Genomic DNA, 6,407 nt, shown 5'->3' on the forward strand with positions numbered 1-6,407 from the left:
GTCAACCCTGACCCCGAGACACAAACCGAAGCCGACATGGAAGCCATGCGACAGAACATGACACGACTCCAAGACATGCTTCGCCAAATGCAAGGATAGCAACAAGCGTACGAGGCGGCAAGGCGGTCCAAGGTCGCCTCGGCACCAATCCTCCAGTATTCGGCAGGCTATGTCCCACCCCAAGTCTATCCACAAGTGCCGACCCAGCCCCTTCCACCACAAGTCGCGCGAGCGCCGATGTACTTTGCCGGGCAGCCATCGACCGCAGCAGCGCATCCGGCCCCTCACGTGCAACTGCAAGCTCAACCGGTCGCTGCCCAAGTACATCCTCAACCGCCTGGCCAAGTGCCACAAACAATAGCAGAAGGGGCTTCGGCTCTGCAGGCGCAGCTCCAAGCTTTCCTTCAGCAGCTTAGCCAACCCCACAACATTTCAAGTACAGCCCCTTCGGCCCTCCCGGAGGGGAATACAAGTCAAGGTGCGCCTTGTTGGTTGCCTTCGAATCAGCCAGGTCTGGGGGCTTCGCCGTGGAGTCAAGGACCGCAGTTCGACTCCATCAATGCTGCTTAGGCGCCAACCGTTCGGCCGCAAGCACCAACGCCAGGCTTCGGAGCAAACCAAGCACCAAACCAGGTCGCCATGACATGGTCACAGCCAACTTTCGACCCATTCATGGCGGCTCAGCAAGCATCACCAATCGGGGCCGGGCAGCCGAGTGCCATGGCCCAATCTCACGCGCAAGCCGTGATTTCACCCTTCGCCACGCTGTACCCGCAGCAAGGTGCTGTGAACAGGGCAGGGGGCGAAAAGGGGCTACCGCTGAGTGGGGGAATCAAGACCCGCACAATCCCACCCCAGTTCAAGTTCCCACTCGTCCCACGCTACTCAGGCGAAACTGACCCAAAGGAATTCCTCTAAATTGACGAGTCCGCGATCGAAGTGGCTCATGGCAACGAAAATACCAAGGCAAAGGTAATACATCTCGCTCTAGACGGCATCGCTTGTTCATGGTATTTCAATTTGCCAGCCAATAGCATTTACTCATGGGAGCAATTGCGCGATGTCTTTGTCCTTAACTTTCGATGTACATATGAGGAGCCGAAGACGCAGCAACATCTGCTCGGCATTCGCCAGAGGCTGGGGGAGTCGATAAGGGAGTACATGCATCGCTTCTCGCAAGCTCGATGCCAAGTTCAAGACATAACCGAGGCGTCTGTCATAAACGCCGCTTCGGCTAGTCTGCTCGAGAGCGAACTCACAAGAAAAATCGCCAACAAGGAGCCACAGACACTTGAACACCTACTTCACATCATTGACGGGTTCACAAGGGGCGAGGAGGATTCCAAGCGACGGCAAGCTATGCAAGCTGAGTATGATAAGGCTTCCGTCACCGCTGCTCAAGCCCAAGCGCAAGTTCAAATTGCCGAACCACTTCCTCTCGCTGTTCGCCAGCCCTAGCCGGCTATACAAGGACAACCGCCAAGGCAAGGTCAAGCCCCCATGACCTGGAGGAAGTTCAGAACCGACCGTGCGGGCAAGGCTGTGATGACTGTCGAAGATGTGCAAGCCCTCCGCAAGGAGTTCGACGCTCAGCAAGCAAGCAACCATCAGCAGCCTGCCCGCAAGAAGGCCCGAAAAGACCTCTACTACGCCTTCCACAGACGCTCTTCGCACACCACGGAGCAATGCCGAAACATTCGGCAACGTGGTAACGCGCAAGATTCAAGGCCACAGCAGGGAGCAGCAGTCGAAGCACCTCGCGAAGTAGCTCAAGAACAAGCACCCCCGGCCGAACAGCGCCAAGATGCACAGCGCAGAGTAATCCAAGTGATTACAAGGGCCGACCCGCCAATCCAACTGTCGAAGTGACAAAAGAAGATGCAGCTGCGAACGATCCACAATATAACTTCAGCAGGCGAAGGGTCTCTGCAATATCTGAACCAGCAAATCTCTTTTGGGCCAGAAGACGCCGAAGGAGTAATGTGCCCGCACTAAGATCCTCTGGTGATCTTAGCCGAGATAGCTGGTTTCGAAGTCCGGCGAATCCTGGTGGACGAAGGGAGTTCGGCCGATGTCATCTTCGCCGAAGCATATGCCAAGATGGGGTTGACTACCCAAGCCCTTACCCCAGCACCAGCATCGCTCACAGGCTTCGGCGGAGAAGCAGTTCAAGTTCTTGGCCAAGCACAGTTAATGATAGCCTTCGGCTCGGGGGAAAACAGACGCGAAGAGCAAGTATTGTTCGACGTTGTCGACATCCCGTACAACTACAACGCCATCTTCGGCCGTGCAACCTTGAACAAGTTCGAAGCCACTTCCCATCACAATTATCTCAAGCTCAAGATGCCCGGCCCGAAAGGAGTGATCGTGGTCAAGGGGCTTCAGCTTTTGCCTGCTTCAAAATGCGATTTGGCCATAATCAACAGAGCAGTACACAATGTTGAGGCCGAACCGCATGACCGGGCGAAACACGCGTCAAAGCCCGCACCTCACGGCAAGATAGTTAAGATGCAGATTGATGATGCCGACCCCACAAAACTCGTATCACTAGGGGGCGACATGGGCGAAGAAGAAGCTGAGAACATCCTAGAGGTACTCAAAAAGAACATTGATATCTTAGCCTGGGGCCCCGATGAAGTAGGAGGTGTTTCGGCAGATCTCATCATGCATCACCTGGCAGTCAAGCCAGACGCCAAGCCAAGGAAACAGAAGCTACGCAAGATGTCCGCTGATCGCCAGGAGGCAGCAAAAGCCGAAGTCCAAAAATTGCTTAAGGCAGGGGTCATTCAAGAGATCGATCATCCTGAGTGGCTGGCGAATCCAGTGCTGGTGCGGAAATCAAATGGCAAATGACGCATGTGTGTTGATTTCACAGACTTAAACAAAGCATGTCTGAAGGACAATTTCCCGTTGCCACGGATCGACCAGCTCGTGGATTCGACAGCCGGCTGCAACTCATGAGCTTCCTAGATGCATATTCCGGCTATCACCAGATTCGCATGAACCCGGCCGACATCCCCAAGACAGCCATCATCACACCGTTCGGCACCTTTTGTCACCTCAGGATGCCTTTCGGTCTGAGAAATGCCGGAGCGACCTTCGCCAGGCTGGTGTACAAGGTACTTTTCAAGCAGTTGGGGCGAAATGTGGAAGCTTATGTCGACAACATCGTCGTAAAAAGCCGCAAGGCTTTCGACCATGCGTCCGACCTACAGGAAACCTTTGACAACTTGCACGCAGCGGGCATGAAACTGAATCCTGAGAAGTGCGTTTTCGGCGTCCGCGCAGGCAAGCTATTGGGTTTCCTTGTTTCTGAAAGAGGCATCGAGGCGAATCCCGAGAAAATTGATGCCATTCAGCAAATGAAGCCTCCGTCGAGTGTACGCGAAGTACAAAAGCTCGCAAGCTGAATTGTGGCACTCAGTCGATTCCTCTCAAAGGCAGCCAAAAGAGGTTTGCCCTTCTTCAAAACCCTCCAGGGCGCGGGAAAATTCAATTGGACACCCGAATGCCAAGCAGCATTCGACGAGCTAAAGCAATACCTGCAAAGCCCGCCAGCTTTGATCAGCCCGGCACCAGGAAGCGAACTGCTACTATACCTAGCAGCTTCGCCAATGGCAGTTAGTGCTGCCCTCGTCTAAGAAACAGATTCAGGCCAGAAACCGGTCTATTTCGTCTCCGAAGCATTGCAAGGAGCGAAGACAAGATACATTGAATTGGAAAAGCTCGCTTACGCCCTGGTGATGGCTTCGCGCAAACTCAGGCATTACTTCCATGCCCACAAAGTCATAGTGCCATCGCAATACCCTTTGGGCGAAATACTCCGAGGCAAGGAAGTTACTGGCTGGCTCAGCAAGTAGGCGGCAGAGCTATCCCCTTTTGACTTGCATTTTGTTGCCCGCACTGCTGTCAAGTCTCAAGTGCTAGTTGACTTCATAGCCAAATGGACACCAGCATTCACCCCCGAGCCCGAGCCGGTCGAACAGCCCTGGGCGATGTACTCCGACGATTCGTGGTCGCACAGGGGGGCGGGCATCGCGGCAGTACTCACGTCGCTGAATGGTGTGCCGATTCGGTATGCTGCAAGGCTCCAGTTCGACACAACCAACAACGCAGCAGAATACGAAGCCATTCTTCTGGTCCTAAGAAAGGCGAAAGCACTAGGGGTTCGGCGCATGCTAATTCGAACCGACTTCAAGCTGGTGGAAGGCCATGTTGACAAATCCTTTGAAGCAAAAGAAGAAGGAATGAAGAGGTATCTGGAGGCCGTTCGATCTTTGGAAAAATGCTTCACTGGCATAACGGTCGAACATTTACCTAGAGGCCAGAACGAGGAAGCAGACGCCTTGGCGAAATCTGCTGCTTATGGTGGCCCACATTCGCCTGGTATCTTTTTTGAAGGCCTATATGCACCGAGTGTGCCCATGGACAGCTTGGAGGTCATGGCAATTGACCAAGTGAAACTGGGCGAAGACCCATACGACTGGCGAACCCTGTTTGTGAAACACCTTGAAACCGGCTGGCTTCCGGAAGACGAAGCAGAAGCAAAACGCCTACAACTCAGAGCCACAAAGTACAAAATGGTCTCGGGCCAGCTCTATCGTTCCGGGGTACTTCAACCCTTGCTTCGCTGCATCTCTTTCGCTGAAGGCGAGGAAATGGCGAAGGAGATACACCAGGGGCTATGTGGCGCGCACCAAGCTGCAAGAACAGTTGCCTCTAAGGTGTTTAGACAAGGAGTTTACTGGCCCACTGTGTTGAAAGTCTGTGTTGAGCAAATCAAGAAGTGCGAAAGTTGCCAGCGTCATGGCCGAAGCCAGACCGCGCCCCAGTATGAGTTGCAGCCCATTGCACCAATCTGGCCCTTCGCCAGATGGGGACTGGACATCATTGGGCCGTTCCCGGTGGCGCGAAACGGGTACAAGTTCGTAATTGTGGCCGTTGAATACTTCTCTCGATGGATCGAGGCCGAACCCCCTCGGAACGATCACTTCGGCAGCAGTACAGAAGTTCGTATGGAAAAACATTGTTTGCCCTTTCGGAGTGCCAAAAGAGTTCATCACTGACAACGGCAAGCAGTTCGACTCTGACAAGTTCAGAGAAATGTGCGAAGGGCTTAACCTGGACATCAGGTTCGCGTCGGTCGCACACCCACAGTTAAAAGGGGCGGCCGAACGCACAAATGGTAAAATCCTAGAAGCACTAAAGAAAAGGCTTGAGGGGGCAGCGAAGGGCAAATGGCCAGAATAAATGCTATCTGTTCTCTGGGCCCTTCGAATGACCCCCACAAGACCAACCAAGTTCAGCCCGTTCATGCTTCTCTATGGCGATGAGGCAATGACCCCAACAGAGCTAGGGGCTAACTCACCAAGGGTGACATTCTCTGGGGGCGAAGAGGGGCGCGAGTTGTCGCTCGAACTTTTGGAGGGGGTAAGAGTCGAAGCGCTCGAGCACATGCAAAAGTTTGCCACAGGCACTTCGGCAACTTACAACAAAAAAGTACGACCGACGGAGCTGTTGCCTGGTCATCTCGTCCTAAGGAAAAAAGGCGAACCCGATAGCCGTTGGCAAGCTTGATTCGAAGTGGGAAGGACCGTACCTCATCAAGCACAAATCCAAGACGGGATCCTTTCAACTGGCGACACCGGAAGGCGAAGAGTTCGACCATTCCTGGAACGCTACCTCTCAAGCGTTTCTATGTCTAGAACGGGTGACACCCAAATCGCCAACTTGTAAAAATATATATATTGTTATGTAAGCCCTTTGGCAACTATGTAAGCCTTTCGGCAAGAAAAAAAAGAAGAAAAAAAAGAGGAAAATGAAAAAAGACAAAAAACTGGATGTAGGGCTATTATCCACCACGGACGCCCGAACCAGTATAAAATCTTTGTGTCCTCTGCCTTCTTTTTATTTGTTTGTGCGATTGATAATTTGCGGAAAAAACCCCAAGGCAAACGCCTGATCAGCGAAAAAGACCAGAGGGCGAAACGAATCAGCCAAAGCATCGCTCACCGAACGTTGAAACCGCAACAGCTTGTTTTCGGGGAACAACTAACCGAACACCATTACACTCGATCAAGAGGAAAGCGCAAAGTGCTCCTTACAACGCAGAACGAAACTGATCGAAAACGGAAGCCAAAAGCTGAAAAGTCAAAACCTATTTCGCTAATATATGCAAAGGGGCCGACATGTTCCGACCCAACGAAAAGCACACGAAGTGACAATGCGAAAATAGTGAAAAGGAAATAAAACACACCTTCATTGATTTCAAGTAAAAATACAAACCCATCACAATGCTACAAGTGAGAAGAGAAGAACAATGGCGTTACAGCCCAGCTTACAGATAAATAACATCTTCGCCCCCATAATCACTCTCTCTCTCTAGGGAATGATCGTACACGACCCTG

This window comes from Oryza glaberrima, chromosome 3, assembly GCF_000147395.1.
Source record: "Oryza glaberrima chromosome 3, OglaRS2, whole genome shotgun sequence".
NCBI classification, from domain to species: Eukaryota; Viridiplantae; Streptophyta; class Magnoliopsida; order Poales; family Poaceae; genus Oryza; species Oryza glaberrima.